We start from the raw sequence: 23455 nt of genomic DNA on the forward strand, positions 1-23455 counted from the left end.
TGATTCAGAGACTGAAAAGGACTGCAGATGCTGTTGGATTCTGACCTCCCTGCACTCGAAGTAGATTTTCTAGAGCTACAGAAGCCCAATTGGCGCGCTCTCAACGGCGTTGGAAAGTAGACATCCTGGGCTTTCCAGCAATATATGATAGTTCATACTTTGCCCAAGATTTGATGGCCCAAACCGGCGTTCAAAGTCACCTTTAGAATTCCCAGCGTTAAACGCCGGAACTGGCACCAAAGTGGGAGTTAAACGCCCAAACTGGCATAAAAGCTGGCGTTTAACTCCAAGAAGAGTCTCTACACGAAAATGCTTCAATGCTCAGCCCAAGCACACACCAAGTGGGCCTGGAAGTGGATTTTTATGTCATTTACTCATCTCTGTACACCCTAGGCTACTAGTTCTCTATATATAGGACCTTTTACTATTGTATTTTAGAGCTTTTGATCATGTTTTTATGATTGAACCCACTTTGGGAGGCTGGCCATTCGGCCATGCCTAGACCTTGTTCTTATGTATTTTCAACGGTGGAGCTTCTACACACCATAGATTAAGGTGTGGAGCTCTGCTGTACCTCGAGTATTAATGCAATTACTATTGTTCTTCTATTCAATTCTGCTTGTTCTTGTTCCAAGATATCACTTGTTCTTCAACTTGATGAATGTGATGATCCGTGACACTCATCATCATTCTCACCTATGAACGTGTGACTGACAACCAAATAATTAGTTATTTGTGATTTATTTTAAGAAAATTATTTTACTAATGATAATTAAATGGAGTTTCATGATAATTGAAGTTTAAATTAATTAGAATTTTTATATAAATTTTATTAGATATTTGGTATAATTGAAATTATAATTTTGATAATTGAAAAATAAGAAAGCATTGTATAATTTAATTTAAATAAATTCTACTTTAAATGAATTATGTTATTAATTTGAACTCCTAGAAATTATTTTATTAGAAATGATTAGATTGATATTTATAAATACTTTAAGTTTAAGTCAATTAATATTTATGTACAATTTTTAATATAATTAATTATTTTATAAATTGAAATTAAAGTTTCAGAGATAGGAAAATAATAGAGATTTGTATGATTTAATCTAGAAAATTAATATTTGAATTTAAATTGTACTTTACAAAATATAATTAACTTGTTCATTTTATAACGTAAATTAGAAATAATTGATTTAACTTAGCAATATGTTGATAAATAATGTTTCTAAATATTTTTAATAGAGTACATTTGATTTTAAAATTATCCTATCCTCCAATTTTATTAAAATATCTATTCATATCTATCCATATTATTTTATAAAAATCCTAATTTCTAACCCTAATTCCTAAATTGAGTAACCCTAATCCTAATTTTTACCCTCCCTCACCACCACTCAGCCGAACCATACCCCCCTTTCTTCCTAAAACAATACACCCACAAAACAAAGACAGAAACGTACAAACGGAGAGGGAAATGAGAGAGATCAGAATCGAAGAAGAGGGAGGAGCCACGCCGCCACCGCACTCCGTCACATCCGGCCGTGTTTTGCTCGCCGTCGTGCCCTCCACCCACACCGAGAAGGAAGAGAGAAACAGAGGAGAGTGGCGTCGCGTCTGCTGCGAGCTCGCCGCGGAGAAAAGCCGCCGTCGCCATCGTTGTCCTCATCATGACCTGTCACCATCGCTGGAGCCAGCCGCCTTCGTCGCCATCGCCGCTGGTCTGCATTGGAGCCGCCGTCGAGTAGAACGCGAGGAAGAGGAGTGTCGCCGTTTTGTGGAGCCGTGTCGTCGCCGCTCAGCCCACTGCCGGAGACAGACGCGAAGAGGGAGTGGGAGTCACGAAGCCAGCTGCATCCAGTCGCCGCTGTCGCGCCACTGACCGCCGCCGTTCCGCCGTCGCCGAACCACCGCGCTGCTGTAGCTGTCACCGGGAAGGTTGTTGGAGCTTGCCGAGGATACTGTTCTGATTCTGAAGCAATTCATCCATGTTATTACTCATCTTTATCCCTTGTTCTGCCTCTGCCTTTGAATTCTGTGAGTTGCCGGAGCTCTCTGCCACTCGGAACCAACATTGAGCTGCTCAGGAAACCACCCTTAGAACCACTACTGTTTTGGTGAGCTCTGTCCCCTATTTCTGTTTCCTTGTCCTACCAATTTGTTTCTACTTTGAAGCTTGTCCCTGAAACTTTTTGTATTGTATAAAGAGATTATTGTAAATTACCTTGCCGCCGCCGTTACTGGAGGTAGCTGCCAGCTCTAATTGGAAACTGCTGCTAAGTCACCACCGAAGCTAAGAATAGGTGCTGGGATTCGATGGAGCATCGTTGCTGCTGTGAATTCGTAATATTTGGTTTGCCGCGTTTAAATTCTGCAAATTTTGACACTCTGAGGTAGGGGATTTAACGTTTTTAATTTAGAATGCCTACAAAGTTATTGGATAAGTGCAAATGGTTAATCATAGTAAGAATTTCTTAATTGATAAGAATGACTTGAAATGTGTTCGAGAATGGTTAGCTATTGTGATTTTTCTGAGTTATGATTTGAATTAAATGTGGCTGTGATTACTTTGAATTATAATTGAAATTAGACGCGGTTGTGAAATGTGACTGAATTATTGATTCTGCGATGAATTGGTTGAGATTCTGATTTTGAGTGAATTATTGACTTGTTTGATGTTGAAGGGGATATTTGATGAATGGGAATGGCTGTGAATGTATGCTTTTGTTATGAGAGATGGGTTGGTGGGATTAAGTTTGGAATGAGGTTGTGGGAGTAAGGTTGGTGTGGTGTTAAAACTGATTTTGATTTGAGGCTGTGAATTGTGATTTGTGAGCCATGATTGAATTGTTTGAAAGTGACTAATTATTCGAATTCCTGGTTATGCGGATTTCATGATTTAGTTGTGAAATTGAAATGTAATTGATGATGGTGGATATTGTTGCAAGCCTGTTTGAGAAATTATTGGTTACTTGATATGTTAATTTGACTGGATAATATTGTACTGAGTATTGAACTGATTCAAGCTTGAGCTCGGTTTGGAATTGTTGTGATAATGGTTTAATTGTGACTGCCTTCTGATTAATTCAGAGTTATTGGAAATTCAGATTTTAGTTGATTATGTTGAGTTGGTTGTTATTGTTGATTTAAGTCTAATTAGAGTTGATTTTGAGGACGGTTAAAGAATTGAAGGTTGACCACTGAACTATTTTCTTAAAATATGATCTTTAGAATGAAATGGTAACTTTGCTAATAACTAAGTAACTTTAAAAAGAACAAGAAATATGAAAAGTTGTTGTTGAGACTCAATTTTGAGAAGTTTGAATTAATTATAGAACTAGTTATGATTTTTCAAAGTTAAAGTGTAAAACTTGATTTTTCTGCATTATGTTTAAAAGAAGCCGGACACTTTGAAAAGCTATAACTATTTCTGTGATTATCGGAATTGTGTGAGACCAAGTCCGGATTGAGCTTGGGAATATAGGGAACTGGACTGCTGAATTTGAGGCTTTTTCACTAAGTTTATGATTTATGGTGAATTTTTGAGTCATGGGTGTCAAATCTGGTTTTCTGCAGAATGCTGAACACAGCAGCAACTTGATTCCTCTATTGAAAATTCTGTAGTTTGAATTTTGATATGGAACCAATTTTAAATAAAACTTTATTCCTATTATTTAAATGCCGTAAAATTTTAGAACAATTGGACTTGTGGTTTTAAAGATATGAATTTTTGAAGGGTGATGCATTATGCAGAAAAAGCCAGATTCGGTTTTCTTAAATTAGTAACTTTGGGAGTTTATAACTTTTGATCCTGGATAGATATTGAGATGCAACCAATTGGAGGTGAAAATTAAGTATGTTTAGTATATGTGATTTAAATTTTAGGATTTTTCATGTTTTAATAAGTGAGTTATGGGACTTGGAAGAGGTTGTGTTCAATGATTTGTAAAACAGAATTCTGCAGAAAATTACCTAACTTCCAAGCTATGTAACTCCTTCATTAAAAATGGTATGACCCTGGAACTAATTGAGAAAGAAATTTGGATGAGTTATGTTTAACCACATTAATTTTGAAGGTAGTTGGATTTAATTTGGATTTTATATGAAATTTCAAATGTTGTATGGTGCTGCTGTCTGCTGGTTTTAAAACACTGCAGAACAGTCCCGATTTTGCTTATATTCCCGGAGCTATAGTCAGCGAAAAATTATGATTTTTGATTTAATAGAAAGCTTAATCCGAGACGGTCGCATGGATATAAAGTTTGCGCAATTCCAAATTCATTTGGTATTTTAAAAACAAAATGGAAATCAGGCTGCCAAGTTGTGTTAGTAATTATTTTTGATATTGTATTTTAAGAAATAGATTTTATATACTATTATCAAATGTTTTGAGAATATATTGTTGTGGCAATAGCTAAAAGGGGCTGATGAAATGTTGAGAAAGAAGGAACCCGTAAGGGTGGCTAAGTCCTATTTTTAAAGGAGATTATGTCCGAATTTTTATAAAAATATAAGGACTTAATCGAAATAAATATTCAAGGCTTATGTAATAATAATAACTTCAATGATTCTTTTAAGAAAAGAATATTTGATCTATGAGATTGTTGGCAAGGACGTGGGTTTTGTCCCGCTTGCGTATTTATGATTATGAAAGAGAATAAAAAGCAGAGGACCTGTTGAAAGGTCATTTGTTGCTTGAGGCAACCCAAGAGATATTGATTTGTTGCTTGAGGCAACTCCTGAGATGTTTATGTGATGATCTGCTGCGTGAAGGCAGTCAGATAGATGGTGGTACGAACACTGAGAACGCTTTCCTGTGATACCTTGCTATAATGCTTTGCTGTAAGACAGAGGTTGCTTACAGAGGTATCAAGATTAGAGTGCTCCTGTAAGACAGAGGTTGCTTACAGTGAGTGTGTTGTTGCACCTGTAAGACAAAGGTTGCTTACAGTGTGTTGGGCGTATATTGGCTAATAAGTGCCGCCCTGCAAGACAAAGGTTGCTTGCAGTGGATACCCTGCAAGACAAAGGTTGCTCGCAGTGGTTATTGCCAACAGGAAAGCCTTATCCAGACAAAGGTTGCTGGGTAACGTCGGGAGCGGGTATGTAACCGACAAATGAGCTCATTACCTGCACTAGGGATAGACATGCATCATCCTTGTGTGTGCATTTGCATTTGATTGGGTTTGCTCGTTGTACTTCTCTATGATTGTGCTGTTTGCCTTGTTGTGACTTGTTTGTGTGCTGAATTGAATCTTTTGTTAGTGCTATTAGTTGGTGAATGTATGATGATGATTAAGAATTGATGTTGTGATTGAAAATTTTCTATGAGGTTGAAAAATGCTTAAAGTGACCAGTTTTATATTTTGGAATTTGTTTTGAGCTTAGATTTTTGAGAGGTAAATAACTAGTGAAGTAAAACCAAAAGAGTAGTATTTCCAAAAAGAGTTTGACAAAACTATAGTTTCCTTGAGTATATTAATTATTTGCATTCTATTTCATTACTTTTACGGCATTCCCATTCCCTACTGAGAACGTGTGGTTTGTTCTCACCCCAAAATTCTTCCACCCTTTCAGTGACACAGGTTCGAAGACTCCGTTTGAAGCTGCAGGCGATTATAGATCTTATTTATGAGTTAAGTTTATGACTTGAGTTATTTTCATAAAATTTCCCTTGCCCTTGTTACTTTAGTTTTTTTTATTTTACACAGAGGGATAGGATTTGTATCTAAGTTTTATTGGAAATCTTTTGTATGACAGATATTATTATTAGTAATTATGTGATTATTATTACTTGGTGATGTTTGCTATATGATTTTAATTATCAAAAACAAAATTTTCTGGTATTTTTACTAAAATTGAATCGCGATATCGAACTAGAGGCTCAATAGTAAATAGTTAATAAAGGAAAGCAGGTTGGTAACACCTTACTTTCGGTACGATCATGACGTTCTGGAAGTTGGGTCGTTACAAATTACAAAATCATAAAAAACCAAAAATATTTTATGTTTCTTGTTTGAGTCTAGTGTCTAATTTTAAGTTTGGTGTCTTGCATGCATTGTTTATTTGATCTTGGTTCTATTTTCAAGTCAATAGTACAAGGAACTGAAGATTCAGAACATGCAGCAGAGAAATTACACAGAAAAAGCTGGGCGTTCAAAACGCCCAGTGAAGAAGGACAGACTGGCGTTTAAACGCCAGCTAGGGTGCCTGGTTGGGCGTTTAACGCCCAAAAAGGTAGTGCATTGGGCGTTAAACGCCAGAATGTGCACCATTCTGAGCGTTTAACGCCAGGATGGCACAAGAGGGAAGATTCTGTTTTTTTTTTCAGATTTTTTTTAAGTTTTCAAAGTTTTTCAAAATCAAATCTTTTTCAAATCATATCTTTTCAATCAAATGTTTTCAAAATCAATTTCTTTCCTTTTTCAAAGATACTTGCTAACAATTAATGATTTGATTGAACAATTCAAGTATGCTGCCTTTTCTGTTGAGAAAGGTTTAATGTTTGAATCATATCTTTTCTTGTTAGGGAAGTCATTAATTCTTAAAATCAAATTTTTTTAAATTGTTTTCAAATCATATCTTTTCAATCATATCTTTTTAAAACCATAACTTTTTAATCATATCTTTTTAATCACATCTTTTTCAAAATAGCTTTTAATCATATCTTTTTGATTTCTAATTTTAAAATCTTTTTCAAAAATTACTTGATCTCTTTCTCACTCTTGATTTTCGAAAATCAAATTAAAGTTTTTCAAAATGTTTTTAAAATCTTTTTAATTAATTTTCGAAAAATCTCTTCCCCTCTTCTCACATCCTTCTATTTATGGAGTACCACTCCTCCTCAATGCACAATTCGAACTCTATCTGACTAAGTTCGAATTCTTCTCCTTCTTCTTTCTAATTTTCTTCTTCTCTGACACCTCAAGGAATCTCTATACTGTGACATAGAGGATTCCACATTTTCTTGTTCTCTTCTCTTTCATATGAGCAGGAACAAAGACAAAGGCATTCTTGTTGAAGCTGACCCTGAACCTGAAAGGACCTTGAAGCGAAAGCTAAGAGAAGCTAAGGCACAACTCTCTGTAGAGGACCTAACAGAAATCTTCAAAGAAGAAGAACCCATGGCAGCCGAAAACAACAACAATGCCAACAATGCAAGGAAGGTGCTGGGTGACTTTACTGTACCTACTCCCGACTTCTATGGGAGAAGCATCTCTATCCCTACCATTGGAGCAAACAACTTTGAGCTTAAGCCTCAATTAGTTTCTCTAATGCAACAGAATTGCAAGTTCCATGGACTTCCATTGGAAGATCCTCATCAGTTTTTAGCTGAATTCTTGCAAATCTGTGACACTGTCAAGACTAATGGGGTTGACCCTGAGGTCTACAGACTAATGCTATTCCCTTTTGCTGTAAGAGACAGAGCTAGGACATGGTTGGACTCTCAACCTAAAGAAAGCCTGGACTCTTGGGAAAAGCTACTCAATGCCTTCATGGCAAAGTTCTTTCCACCTCAAAAATTGAGTAAGCTTAGAGTGGAAGTCCAAACCTTCAGACAGAAGGAAGGAGAATCCCTCTATGAAGCTTGGAAAAGATATAGACAATTGATCAGAAAATGTCCTTCTGACATGCTTTCTGAATGGAGCATCATAGGTATTTTCTATGATGGTCTCTCTGAACTATCCAAGATGTCTCTGGATAGCTCTGCTGGAGGATCTCTTCATCTGAAGAAGACGCCTACAGAAGCTCAAGAACTAATTGAAATGGTTGCAAATAACCAATTCATGTATACTTCTGAAAGGAATCCTGTGAACAATGGGACTAATCAGAAGAAAGGAGTTCTTGAGATTGATACTCTAAATGCCATATTGGCTCAGAACAAAATATTGACTCAACAAGTCAATTTGATTTCTCAAAGTCTGTCTGGAATGCAAAATGCACCAAGCAGTACTAAGGATGCTTCATCTGAAGAAGAAGCTTATGATCCTGAGAACCCTTCAATGGAAGAGGTGAATTACATGGGAGAACCCTATGGAAACACCTATAATTCTTCATGGAGAAATCATCCAAATCTCTCATGGAAGGATCAACAGAGACCTCAACAAGGTTTCAACAACAATAATGGTGGAAGAAACAGGTTTAGCAATGGCAAGCCTTTTCCATAATCTTCTCAGCAACAGACAGAGAATTCTAAGCAGAGCCACTCTGACTTAGCAACCATGGTCTCTGATCTAATCAAAACCACTCAAAGTTTTATGACTGAAACAATGTCCTCCATTAGAAACTTGGAGGCACAAGTGGGACAGCTGAGCAAGAAAGTTACTGAACTCCCTCCTAGTACTCTCCCAAGCAATACAGAAGAAAATCCAAAAGGAGAGTGCAAGGCCATCAACATGGCCGAATATGGAGAGGAAGGAGAGAAAGTGAACGCCACTGAGGAAGACCTCAATGGGCGTACATTAGCCTCCACTGAGTTCCCCAATGAGGAACTATGGGAATCTGAGGCTCAAAATGAGACCATAGAGATTCCATTGGACTTACTTCTGCCATTCATGAGCTCTGATGAGTATTCCTCCTCTGAAGAGGATGAGTATATCACTGAAGATGAAGTTGCTAAATACCTTGGAGCAGTCATGAAGCTAAATGACAAGTTATTTGGAAATGAGACTTGGGAGGATGAACCCCCTTTGCTCACCAAAGAACTGGATGACTTGTCTAGGCAGAAACTACCTCAAAAGAGACAAGACCCTGGGAAGTTTTCAATACCTTGTACCATAGGCACCATGACCTTCAAGAAGGCCTTGTGTGACTTAGGGTCAAGTGTAAACCTCATGCCTCTCTCTGTAATAGAGAAATTAGGGATCTCTGAGGTACAAGCTGCAAGAATCTCACTAGAGATGGCAGACAACTCAAGGAAACAAGCTTATGGACTTGTAGAGGATGTTTTGGTGAAAGTTGAAGACCATTACATCCCTACTGATTTCATAGTCCTAGAGACTAGGAAGTGCATGGATGAATCCATCATCCTTGGCAGACCCTTCCTAGCCACAGCAAAGGCTGTGATTGATGTTGATAGAGGTGAACTAATCATTCAAGTGAATGAAGAATCCTTTGTGTTTAAGGCTCAAGGATACCCCTCTATCACCATGGAGAGGAAGCATGAAGAGCTTCTCTCAAATCAAAGTCAAACAGAGCCCCCACAGTCAAACTCTAAGTTTGGTTTTGGGAGGCCACAACCAAACTCTAAGTTTGGTGTTGAACCCCCACATTCAAACTCTAAGTTTGGTGTTGGGAGGTTCCAACATTGCTCTGAGTATCTGTGAGGCTCCGTGAGAGCCCTCTGTCAAGCTACTGACATTAAAGAAGCGCTTGTTGGGAGGCAACCCAATGTTATATTTTATCTATTTCCCTTTGTTATTTTATGTTTTTTTGTAGGTTGATGATCATAAGAAGTCACAAAATCAATAGAAAAAGCAAAAACAGAATGAAAAACAGGAAGAAAAAAACAGCACACCCTGGAGGAAGAACCTACTGGCGTTTAAACGCCAGTAAGGCTAGCAGATGGGCGTTTAACGCCCAGTCTGGCACCATTCTGGGCGTTTAACGCCAGAAAGGGGCACCAGACTGGCGTTAAATGCCAGGAAAGGGTAAGAACCTGGCGTTAAACGCCAGAAATGGGCACCAGCCCGGCGTTTAACGCCAGAATTGGCTCAAAATGCAATTTTGCATGCTATTTGGTGCATGGATGACTTTTCCTTGACACCTCAGGATCTGTGGACCCCACAGGATCCCCACCAACCCCACCACCCTCTCTCTTCTTCACCCATTCACCAATCACCTCAATACCTCTTCCCCAAAAACCCTTCACCTATCAAATCCCATCTTTCTCTTCACCACTCATATCCATCCTTCATAAAACTCCACCTACCTCACCCTTCAAATTCAAACCACTTTCCCACCCAAACCCATCCTTACATGACCGAACCATAAGCCCCCCTCTCCTATATAAACCCTTCTTCACTCCTTCATTTTCACACAACCTAAACACCACTTCTCCCCCTCTTTGTCCGAACACAAAGCCATTCCCTTCTTCCTCATTTCTTCTTCTTCTACTCTCTTCTTTCTTTTTTTGCTCGAGGACGAGCAAACCTTTTAAGTTTGGTGTGGTAAAAGCATTGCTTTTTGTTTTTCCATAACCATTTATGGCATCCAAGGCCGGAGAAACCTCTAAAAAGAGGAAAGGGAAGGCAAAAGCTTCCACCTCCGAGTCATGGGAGATGGAGAGATTCATCTCAAGGGTGCATCAAGACCACTTCTATGAAGTTGTGGCCTTGAAGAAGGTGATCCCCGAGGTCCCTTTTTCACTCAAAAAGAGTGAATATCCGGAGATCCGACATGAGATCCGAAGAAGAGGTTGGGAAGTTCTCACCAACCCCATTCAACAAGTCAGAATCTTAATGGTTCAAGAGTTCTATGCCAATGCATGGATCACCAAGAACCATGACCAAAGTATGAACCCGGACCCAAAGAATTGGCTTACAATGGTTCGGGGGAAATACTTGGATTTTAGTCCGGAAAATGTGAGGTTGGCATTCAACTTGCCTATGATGCAAGGAGATGAACATCCTTACACTAGAAGGGTCAACTTTGATCAAAGGTTGGACCAAGTCCTCACTGACATTTGGGAAGAGGGCGCCCAATGGAAGAGAGATTCAAGAGGGAAGCCGGTTCAACTAAGAAGGCATGACCTCAAGCCCGTGGCTAGAGGATGGTTGGAGTTTATCCAACGCTCAATCATTCCCACTAGCAACCGGTCCGAAGTTACTCTAGACCGAGCCATCATGATCCATAGCATCATGATTGGAGAAGAAGTGGAAGTTCATGAGGTTATAGCCCAAGAACTCTATAAGGTGGCGGACAAGTCCTCCACCTTAGCAAGGTTAGCATTTCCTCACCTCATTTGTCACCTCTGTTATTCAGTAGGAGTTGACATAGAAGGAGACATCTTCATTGATGAGGACAAGCCCATCACTAAGAAAAGGATGGAGCAAACAAGAGACCCCTCTCATCATGAAATCCCTGAAATACCTCAAGGGATGCACTTTCCTCCACAAAACTATTGGGAGCAAATCAACACCTCCCTAGGAGAACTGAGTTCCAACATGGGACAACTAAGGGTGGAGCACCAAGAACACTCCATTCTCCTCCATGAAATTAGAGAAGATCAAAGAATCATGAGGGAGGAGCAACAAAGACAAGGAAGAGACATTGAGGAGCTCAAGCACTCCATAAGACCTTCAAGAGGAAGAACAAGCCGCCATCACTGAGGTGGACCCGTTCTTTAATCTCCTTGTTCTTTATTTTCTTGTTTTTCGAATTTTTATGCTTATGTTTATCTATGTTTGTGTCTTATGATCATTAGTGTCTTAGTGTCTATGCCTTAAAGTTATGAATGTCCTATGAATCCATCACCTTTCTTAAATAAACAATGTTCTTAATTGAAAAAGGGAAGAATTGCATGAATTTTGAATTTTATAACAGTTTAATTATTTTGATGTGGTGGCAACACTTTTGTTCTCTGAATGTATGCTTAAACAGTGCATATATCTTTTGAATTTGTGGTTCATGAATATTGGGCTCTTGAAAGAATGATGAAAAAGGAGACATGTTACTGAGGATCTGAAAAATCATAAAAATGATTCTTGAAGCAAGAAAAAGCAGTGAATACAAAAAAAAAAGAAGAGAAGCGAAAAAAAAACGAAAAAAAAAGAGAAAGAGAAAAAGAAAGAAAAAAGAAAGAAATAAAGTTGTGATCCAAGGCAAAAAGAGTGTGCTTAAGAACCTTGGACACCTCTAATTGGGGACTCTAGGAAAGCTGAGTCACAATCTGAAAAGGTTCACCCAATTATGTGTCTGTGGCATGTATGTATCCGGTGGTAATACTGGAAGACAGAGTGCTTTGGGCCACAGCCAAGACTCATAAAGTAGCTGTGTTCAAGAATCATCATACTTAACTAGGAGAATCAATGACACTATCTGGATTCTAAGTTTCTAAAGAAGCCAATCATTCTGAATTTCAAAGGATAAAGTGAGATGCCAAAACTGTTCAGAGGCAAAAAGCTAAAAGCCCCGCTCATCTAATTAATACTGATCTTCATAGATGTTTTTGGAATTCATTGCATATTCTCTTCTTTTTATCTTATTTGATTTTCAGTTGCTTGGGGACAAGCAACAATTTAAGTTTGGTGTTGTGATGAGCGGATAATTTGTACGCTTTTTGGCATTGTTTTTAGTATGTTTCCAGTAGGATTTAGTTAGTTTTTAGTATGTTTTTATTAGTTTTTAGTTAAAATTCACTTTTCTGGATTTTACTATGAGTTTGTGTGTTTTTCTGTGATTTCAGGTATTTTCTGGCTGAAATTGAGGGACCTGAGCAAAAATCTGATTCAGAGACTGAAAAGGACTGCAGATGCTGTTGGATTCTGACCTCCCTGCACTCGAAGTGGATTTTCTGGAGCTACAGAAGCCCAATTGGCACGCTCTCAACGGCGTTGGAAAGTAGACATCCTGGGCTTTCCAGCAATATATGATAGTCCATACTTTGCCCAAGATTTGATGGCCCAAACTGGTGTTTAAAGTCACCTTCAGAATTCCCTGCGTTAAACGCCGGAACTGGCACCAAAGTGGGAGTTAAACGCCCAAACTGGCATAAAAGCTGGCGTTTAACTCCAAGAAGAGTCTCTACACGAAAATGCTTCAATGCTCAGCCCAAGCACACACCAAATGGGCCCGGAAGTGGATTTTTATGTCATTTACTCATCTCTGTACACCCTAGGCTACTAGTTCTCTATATATAGGACCTTTTACTATTGTATTTTAGAGCTTTTGATCATGTTTTTATGATTGAACCCACTTTGGGAGGCTGGCCATTCGGCCATGCCTAGACCTTGTTCTTATGTATTTTCAACGGCGGAGCTTCTACACACCATAGATTAAGGTGTGGAGCTCTGCTGTACCTCGAGTATTAATGCAATTACTATTGTTCTTCTATTCAATTCCGCTTGTTCTTGTTCCAAGATATCACTTGTTCTTCAACTTGATGAATGTGATGATCCGTGACACTCATCATCATTCTCACCTATGAACGTGTGACTGACAACCACCTCCGTTCTACCTTAGATTGGGTGAATGTCTCTTGGATTCCGGATACACGATGCATGGTTGATCGCCTGACAACCGAGTGCTCGCCTGACAAACGAGCCAGCCATTCCGTGAGATCAGAGTCTTCGTGGTATAGGCAAGAACTGATGGCGGCATTCAAGAGAATCCGGAAGGTCTAACCTTGTCTGTGGTATTCTGAGTAGGATTCAATGATTGAATGACTGTGACGTGCTTCAAACTCCTGAGGGCGGGGCGTTAGTGACAGACGCAAAAGAATCACTGGATTCTATTCCGGCCTGATCGAGAACCGACAGATGGATAGCCGTGCCGTGACAGGGTGCGTTGAACATTTCCACTGAGAGGATGGGAGGTAGCCACTGACAACGGTGAAACCCTTGCATAAGCTTGCCATGGAAAGGAGTAAGAAGGATTGGATGAAGACAGTAGGAAAGCAGAGAGACGAAAGGGACCAAGCATCTCCATTCGCTTATCTGAAGTTCTCACCAATGAATTGCATAAGTATCTCTATCTTTATCTTTATGTTTTATTCATATATCACCCATACCCATTTGAGTCTGCCTGACTAAGATTTACAAGGTGACCATAGCTTGCTTCATACCAACAATCTCCGTGGGATCGACCCTTACTCGCGTAAGGTTTATTACTTGGACGACCCAGTGCACTTGCTGGTTAGTTGTGCGGAGTTGTGATAGAGAGTTGAGATTGCAATGAGCGTACCATGTTGATGACGCCATTCATGATCACAATTTCGCATACCAAGGATCAACCTCAGAGACCTCAGAACTTCAACAATAATTCTCAGGGCGGTTTCCAATAAAACAATGATTTGGAAGCAATATTGACAGGTTTTAGACAGGAAACCAGAGCATCCATCAAGAACCTAGAGATTCAAATGGGTCAAATAGCCACCAGAGTTAATGAAATTGATCAGAGGACCACTAATAGCCTTCCTAGTAACACAATTCCAAATCCAAGAGAGGAATGTAAGGCTATCACTGTGATAAGTGGACAGGTGGCAAGTGCAGAAGCACAAGTTATGCAGGAAACCGGAGCCTCTATTAAAAATTTAGAAGTGCTAGTGGGTCAACTGAGCAAGCAAATACTTGAGAGGTCTGCAAGTACATTTCAAGGTGATACAGTGGTGAACCCAGAAGAAGATTTCAAGACTATTCAATTAAGAAGTGGTAAAGTAGTTGGTTCTGAGACCAAAGTCAATGAAGAGCTAGTTGAAAAGGAAGCTCCGGAAGAGAAGAAGGAAGAAGTAGAGCATGACCCTCCAAAGCGTGCAGACAACCTATTCCCAGACTCTCTTGACACTTATCCTACATTGCCAAAGGCTCCTGAGTACAAACCTAAGATGCCATATCCTCAGAGACTTCAAAAGGAGACCAAGGACAAGCAGTTCTCAAAGTTCTTGGAAATCTTCAGAAAGTTACAAATCAATATTCCTTTTGCTGAGGTTTTGGAGCAAATGCCTATCTATGCCAAATTCATGAAGGAGCTGTTGTCAAAGAAAAAATGTTTAAAGGGAGATGAGACAATAGTCCTGACTAAGGAATGTAGTGCTGTAATTCAGAATAACTTGCCAAAGAAGATGCCAGATCCAGGGAGCTTTCAAATTCCATGCACCATTGGGAGCACAACCTTTGAGAAAGCCCTATGTGATCTGGGGGCAAGCATAAATCTAATGCCCTTATCTGTGATGAAGAAGCTGCAAATCCAAGAGGCACAACCCACAAAGATAGCATTGCAGATGGCAGATAAATCTATGAAGCCTGCATACGGATTAGTGGAGAATATCTTGGTCAAAGTGGGTAAGTTCTTTCTCCCAGCAGACTTTGTGATTCTGGACACAGGAGAAGATGAGAATGCCTCTCTAATTCTAGGAAGACCATTCCTAGCCACTGGAAGAGCTCTGATTGATGTAGAAGTGGGTGAATTAGTGCTTAGAGTGCATAATGAGCAACTGGTCTTTCATCTCTTTAAAGATATACATCCAACAGGTAAAGAAGAGAGGTGCATGCAGGCTGAGCTTATTGATCCAAACCTTCAAAAACCGCCTGATGATACACAGCAGAATCTGCAACTCAAACCTCCCTTGGTACCAGTCAATAAAATTCCTCCTGACATCAAACCTAAGTTTGGTGTTGGGAATGCATCATCTACCAAGGAAAAGATTCCCAAAAAGAAGAAAGTACCAAGAGGATGGAGAAACAAAAAGATCCCCACTGAAGGTTTCTCCCCAGGAATGAAGGTGGTGTTGACCCATAATCCAGTATGGGTTTATACAGTAATCAAAATCCTCTCTCTGGAACATATTGAGCTGCGTTATGGAGACACAGGAAAGAAGTTCAAAGTAAGGGGTGAAGAGCTAAGCCCCTATGATCCTCCTCCTTAGAGGAGCTGATCGTCAAGCTAGTGACGATAAAGAAGCGCTTGTCGGGGGGCAACCCGATAATTTCGTATCCTTCACTATTTCTAGTAGTAGTTTTTCTTAGTTATTTTGTTTTTATTGAGTTCTTACTAATTTTCTGATCATGCAACTATATTCTCCCAGGAACCAAACACCTCAAGCTATATATATTTCCAAAAAAAAAATGCCACGCGACGCGACCGCATCAGCGACGCGTCCGCGTAGCAAGGAGAGGGGAGAAAATAAAAACGAACAGAGAGTCACGCTGGAGCGTGGCTGGAGGCGTGCCAGTGGCACAAATCGCCCCACGCGACCGCATCGCCGACGCGTCCGCGTCATGTGGAAATATTAGCCTCCCACGCGACCACGTGACCCACGCGGCCGCGTGCCCTGATTTTTTACGTAAAAAGGGTGCACAACCAAATATTGTGCTGAAGTGGTGATGGCTTGGTGCTACACGCATAATCCCTATCACGCGAATGCGTCGCCGACGCGTCCGCGTCATTCTCTTCTAAAGCCACTCACGCGATTGCATGCCCCACGCGATCGCGTCACCCCGAATTCGGCAAATATTTAAATTCGAACAGAGAGTTGTGCAGGCGCGAGGCTGCACTCACCCCCGAAGCATAACATGGGTCACGCGACCGCATGACCGACGCGACCGCGTCAACTAACTAAAACGCAATCACGCGAACGCGTGCCCTACGCGTTCGCGTCGCTTGCGCCGCCCAGTTTTATTTCTCTCTCTCTCAATCCTAATCCTCTCTTGTTCTTTTATCCTTTTATTTTTCTTTTTATTTCATCATAATATTTGTCTCCTCTATTTTCAGTTCTTATTTGCTTGAGGACAAGCAAACTTTTAAGTTTGGTGTTGTTGGACGCTGCGCTTATTGGTTTTCTGGCACCAAAAAGGAGGCGAATCATCTTCATTGAGGAGCACAACCTGAAGAATAAAGCGACAGCTAGGATAAATAAGGTGGTTGAGTTCCTTTCATTTTTATTCCTCCTTTCTTTTTCTATGTTATGTTCCGGTTTTCTGCTATTTTACTTTGTCTGTTGCATGATCTTTTATTAGTCAGAATCCTAGGATTAGTTTTCTTTTAATTGCTTTAATGCTGAAAAGATGTTTCATGTACCACTCATTAAACTTGAATCTAAAAAAAAAAGAAAAGAAGTGATGTATTGCATGAGAAATTGAGTTTAATTCTAAGAATAGTCTTATTTACTTAAATGTGGTGGTATTTTCTGTGATTTTTGAATGCATGATATGAACAGTGCATATTTGAATTTGAATCAAGTGATGTTGATGTATAAGGAACAGGAATTTAGAGAATTATTATGACTTCTCTGAAATAAATAAAAATTTAATCCTTGAAGCAAAAGAAACAGAGAAAAAAAATATAAAATAGAATAAAAGCAAGGTCCAAAGCTCTGAGCATCAATGACTAGGGAGGTCGGACATGATTAAAAGCTCAAAGAGTTGTTTCCCTAGTCATATGCTTGTGGTGTGATTGTGTCAAGTAATCCTTGAGACAGAACACTTAGAGTCGAGACCAAGTGCGTTTAACAGAGTATGCCAAAGGCTTTGAGCACCACTGTCTGGGAGTAACTGAAAGAAAAATCAGAACTCAAAAGGGAGTTCCCAGTTAAGTGCTTGTGGTGTTTTTGTGTCAAGTAACTCTTGAGACAAAATATTTAAAGTCACGGCTAGGCTCAAGGTGCAAAGCACCAAAGAAAAATAAATTAAAGTAAATGTTGTTGTGTTCAAGGATTAAACTGAAATGTACAGATCAGAGAATTCATAATACCATCTGGATTCTAATTCTGAATGACAATAACATTCTTGATTCAAATGAGAGTGAGATGCCAAACCTATTCAGGATTACAGTTATAAACCCCACTATAAAAAGAGACATGAGTTTAATCGAACTCTCATTCTCATGCAAATTCACATCATAAGCTTATATTAGTTTTGGTTGCTTGAGGACAAGCAACAGTTTAAGTTTGGTGTTGTGATGCGTGAGCATCTTATCTATCTTTTTCTAGTGAATTTGCATCTAAATTGTTGAGTTTAATTTAGAATTAATTATATTTTAGCCACTATGGATGCTATTTTGAGTTTCGTGCAATTTTATTTATTTTAGGTAGCATTCAGAGGGATTTGATGAAGTTTCTGCAGAGAAGAAGAAGAAACTAAAGAGATGACCAGCAAAGACCGACGCGGACGCGTAGCTCACGCGACCGTGCGGAATGGAGAAATCACAATGACGCGATCGCGTGCCTGACGCGAACGCGTGGACTGGAATATGCACAAATGATGCGAACACGTGGATGACGCGGACGCGTCACATGCGCGATCTGCAAAAATACAAATGACGCTGGTTACGAATTTTGGGCTGTTTTGACCCACTTTCTAGCACAGAAAACACAGATTAGAAGCTGCAGAATGGACAAATCAAGTGGTCCCCAACCATCAACTGAAGATCTGTTAATTAATTCGAATTTAAATTCAAATCTTATCTTTTAGGAAAAGATATTATTTTTAATTTTTGATTTCAAACCTATTAGGATTAATTATAAATAGGAACTCTGTACATTTAGACACGGACGGAATTTTTACGATAATCCTTATTTTCTACTCTGAACCATGAGCAACTAATCCTCCATTGTTAATGTTAGGAGCTCTGCCTATTTGTATGGATTGATTTTATTACTTTTTCTATTTTAATTTATGTTTTGGATTTATATTTAAGAATTGTTTTCATTCTTTATATTATGAATTTGGGTGGAACGAAAGTATGACCCTATTTCTATTTGAGTTCTTGTATAACTTGGAAAAGCTCTATACTTGAACAATAGCTTGAAAACATATTCTCCTAAATTTTAATTATTTGGATTTAAGGGGATACGTGACATATAATCCCCTTATTTTTGGGTAATTAGAGTTTTTGTGGCAAGAAAACTGAAAATTGATTTTTACCCTCTAATTGGAATTAATTGACCAAGGAATTGGCAGTTGATGAACTTTAGAGGAGACTAGAAAGGTCTAAGGAATTAGGGTCTAGTCACATATAGTTTGCCATAAATTAAATCCTACATAATTAAAATAGTTATTAAGAAAAGTTAATCCGGAAAAATAGATAACTCTGAAGCCTTAACTATTTTCTACATATTTTATTCCCAACCCATTGCTGCTTTTGCTTTCTGAAAGTCTAACATTACTGTTTAATGCTTTTGAACTTCCAACATCCTTTTCTGCTTGCCTAACTAATTCTATTAAATACTATTGTTGCTTAATCCATCAATCCTCGTGGGATCGACCCTTACTCACGTAAGGTATTACTTGGTACGACCCGATGCACTTGCCGGTTAGTAAGTGTGGATTGTAAAATCCGCATCACACCACATCTCCACAAATATGGGTCATCCCATATATAATATTTAGACTCGCTTTTCAGCTTGTCCCTTTGATGCTTAGAACAATGTGGGGGAAATGTGCGGGTAACTAGGTAATTAGCTACAGGTGCATACCAAGGTACTACCTCAGATACTACTTGCAGGTTATCAAATGGAAAATTATCATTTATAGGAGTAGAATCATCCTTAATGTGCTCAAGGTGACTCAAGTGGTCTGCCACTAGATTCTGATTACCACTCATATCCTTTATTTCTAAATCAAATTCTTGTAAAAGCAATATCCAACGTATGAGCCTTGGTTTGGACTCCTTTTTCGCTAATAGATACTTCAAAGCTGCATGGTCCGAATACACTACTACTCTAGTACCAAGTAGATAAGCTCGGAATTTATCCAGAGCAAAAACAATTGCAAGAAGCTCTTTCTCAGTAGTAGTATAATTGGACTGGGCAGCGTCTAAAGTTTTAGACGCATAAGCAATAACAAAAGGATCCTTGCCTTCACGCTGAGCCAGCGCTGCTCCTACTGCATGCTTGGAAGCATCGCACATGATTTCAAAGGGCTAGCTCCAGTTTGGTCCTCTCACAATGGGAGCTTGAGTCAGGTTGGTTGATGAGCGGATAATTTATACGCTTTTTGGCATTGTTTTTAGTATATTTTAGTTAGTTTCTATTATATTTTTATTAGTTTTTAGTTAAAATTCACTTTTCTGGACTTTACTATGAGTTTGTGTGTTTTTCTGTGATTTCAGGTATTTTCTGGCTGAAATTGAGGGACCTGAGCAAAAATCTGATTCAGAGGGTGAAAAGGACTGCAGATGCTGTTGGATTCTGACCTCCCTGCACTCGAAGTAGATTTTCTGGAGCTACAGAGGCCCAATTGGCGCACTCTCAACGGCGTTGGAAAGTAGACATCCTGGGCTTTCCTGCAATATATAATAGTTCATACTTTGCCCAAGATTTGATGGCCCAAACCGGTGTTCCAAATCAGCTCAAAACTGCCCGGCGTTAAACGCCGGAACTGGCACAAGAATGGGAGTTAAACGCCCAAACTGACACAAAAGCTGGCGTTTAACTCCAAGAGAAGTCTCTACACGACAATGCTTCAATGCTCAGTCCAAGCACATACCAAGTGGGCCCGGAAGTGGATTTTTATGTCATTTACTCATCTTTGTAAACCCTAGGCTACTAGTTCTCTACAAATAGGACCTTTTACTATTGTATTCTCATCTTGGTAGCTATCTTTAGTCTTATGCTATCTTTGATCATTGGGAGGCTGGCCTCACGGCCATGCCTAGACCTTGTTTTTATGTATTTTCAACGGTGGAGTTTCTACACACCATAGATTAAGGTGTGGAGCTCTGCTGTACCTCGAGTATTAATGCAATTACTATTGTTCTTCTATTCAATTCAGCTTGTTCTTATTCCAAGATATTCATTCGCACTCAAGAACTTGCTGAATGTGATGATTATGTGACGCTCATCATCATTCTCACTTATGAACGCGTGCCTGACAACCACTCCCGTTCTACAAGCAAACAAGACTTGAATGCTTATCTCTTGGACTCCTTAATCGGAATCTTCGTGGTATAAGCTAGAATTGATGGCGGCATTTAAGAGAATTCAGAAGGTCTAAACCTTGTCTGTGGTATTCTGAGTAAGATTCAATGGTTGAATGACTGTGACGAGCTTCAAACTCCTGAAGGCTGGGCGTTAGTGACAGACACAAAAGAATCAATGGATTCTATTCCAACCTGATTGAGAACCGACAGATGATTAGCCGTGCCGTGACAAGGTGCGTTGAACATTATCACTGAGAGGATAAGATTGTAGCCACTGACAACGGTGATGCCCAACATACAGCTTGCCGTGGAAAGGAGTAAGATGGATTGGATGAAGACAGTAGGAAAGCAGAGAGACGGAAGGGACAAAGCATCTCCATTCGCTTATCTGAAGTTCTCACCAATGAATTACATAAGTATCTCTATCTTTATGCTTTATTCATATATCATCCATAACCATTTGAATCTGCCTGACTAAGATTTACAAGGTGACTATAGCTTGCTTCATACCAACAATCTCTGTGGGATCGACCCTTACTCGCGTAAGGTTTATTACTTGGACGACCCAGTGCACTTGCTGGTTAGTTGTGCGAAGTTGTGATAAAGAGTTGAGATTGCGATTGAGCGTACCATGTTGATGGCGCCATTGATGATCACAATTTCGTGCACCAAGTTTTTGGCGCCGTTGCCGGGGATTGTTTCGAGTATGGACAACTGACGGTTCATCTTGTTGCTTAGATTAGGTATTTATCTTCAGAGTTCTTAAGAATGAATTCTAGTGTTTCAAGGTGATGTTCTTATCATCACCAAAGCTGATTGATTCTCATCAATTTAGCTCTTGAATGTAATGTCTTACTGAAGCTTGGCTAGCCATGTCTAATTCCTTTAGACTAAAGCTTTAGACTAACATTGCATGATTCCTGGAATTCTCATTAAGAATTTTGATACCTTTATTTTCTTTTCCACTTAATTTTCGAAAAATCCAAAAAAAATTACAAAATCATAAAAACCAAAAATATTGTATGTTTCTTGTTGAGTCTAGAGTCTCATGTTAAGTTTGGTGTCAATTGCATGTTTCTGTTCTTCTTGCATTCATTCATGTGTCTTAAGTGATCTTCAAGATGTTCTTGATGATTTCCTTGCTCTGATCTTTGAATTCTCTTGACTTGAGTGTTTTGTTGTTTCTCATATGCATTCTCATTTTGTTAGTGTCAATAGTATACAAACTGCTAAGTTTGGTGTCTTGCATGCATTGTTATTTGATTTTTGTTGCATTTTGATTATTCCTCATTATTAAAAATCCAAAAAAATTTTTAATTTGTGTCTTTTCAAGTCTATAATACAGAGAATTGAAGATTTAGAACATACAGCAGAGGAATTATACAGAAAAAGCTGGACGTTCAAAACGCCCAGTGAAGAAGGAAAACTAGTGTTTAAACGCCAGCCAGGGTGCCTGGTTGGGCGTTTAACGCCCAAAAGGGTAGTGTTTTGGGCGTTAAACGCCAGAATGTGCACCATTCTGGGTGTTTAATGCCAGGATGGCACAAGAGGGAAGATTCTATTTTCAATTCAAATTTTTTTCAAGTTTTCAAAATCTTTTCAAAATCAAATCTTTTTCAAATCATATCTTTTCAATCAAATCTTTTTCAAAATCAATTTCTTTCCATTTTCAAAAATACTTGCTATCAATTAATGATTTGATTCAACATTTCAAGTATGTTCCCTTTTCTGTTGAGAAAGGTTTAATGTTTGAATCATATCTTTTCTTGTTAGCCAAGTCATTAATTTTCAAAATCAAATCTTTTTAAATTGTTTTTCAAATCATATCTTCTCAATCACATCTTTTTAAAACCATAACTTTTCAATCATATCTTCTTAATCATATCTTTTTCAAAATAGTTTTCAATCATATCTTTTTGATTTCTAATTTCAAAATCTTTTTCAAAAATCATTTGATTTCTTTTCCATTCTTAGTTTTTGAAAATCAATTAGTATTTTTCAAAATGTTTTTAATCTTTTACTTAATTTTCGAAAATTTCTTCCCCTCTTCTCACATCCTTCTATTTATGGACTAACACTATTCCTCAATGAACAATTCAAACTCCATCTCTCTTGATAAGTTCGAATTCTTCTACTTCTTCCTTCTATTTTTCTTTTCCTCTGACACCTCAAGGAGTCTCTATACTGTGACATAGAGGATTTCATACTTTCTTGTTCTCTTCTCTTTCATATGAGCAGGAGCAAAGACAAAAGCATTCTTGTTGAGGCTGACCCTGAACCTGAAAGGACCTTGAAGCGAAAGCTAAGAGAAGCTAAGGCACAACTCTCTGTAGAGGACCTAACAGAAATATTCAAACAAGAAGAACCCATGGCAGCCGAAAACAACAACAATGCCAACAATGCAAGGAAGGTGCTGGGTGACTTTACTGCACCTACTCCCGACTTCTATGGGAGAAGCATCTCTATCCCTGCCATTGGAGCAAACAACTTTGAGCTTAAGCCTCAATTAGTTTCTCTAATGCAATAGAATTGCAAGTTCCATGGACTTCCATTGGAAGATCCTCATCAGTTTTTAGCTGAATTCTTGTAAATCTGTGACACTGTCAAGACTAATGGGGTTGACCCTGAGGTCTACAGACTTATGCTATTCCCTTTTGTCGTAAGAGACAAAGCTAGGATATGGTTGGACTCACAACCTAAAAAAAGCCTGAACTCTTGGGAAAAGCTAGTCAATGCCTTCTTGGCAAAGTTCTTTCCACCTCAAAAATTGAGTAAGCTTAGAGTGGAAGTCCAAACCTTCAGACAGAAGGAAGGAGAATCCCTCTATGAAGCTTGGGAAAGATACAAACAATTAATCAGAAAGTGTCCTTCTGACATGCTT

General features: G+C 38.9%; 1 non-coding gene across 1 annotated transcript; it reads right to left on the reverse strand.

The window, feature by feature from the left end:
* Positions 1-23347: 23347 nt before the first annotated feature.
* Positions 23348-23455, reverse strand: LOC130942700 (small nucleolar RNA R71). Its single transcript, XR_009071261.1, has one exon. It is a non-coding gene; the product is annotated as a small nucleolar RNA R71 (small nucleolar RNA).

The sequence above is a fragment of the Arachis stenosperma genome, chromosome 7, assembly GCF_014773155.1.
Source record: "Arachis stenosperma cultivar V10309 chromosome 7, arast.V10309.gnm1.PFL2, whole genome shotgun sequence".
NCBI classification, from domain to species: Eukaryota; Viridiplantae; Streptophyta; class Magnoliopsida; order Fabales; family Fabaceae; genus Arachis; species Arachis stenosperma.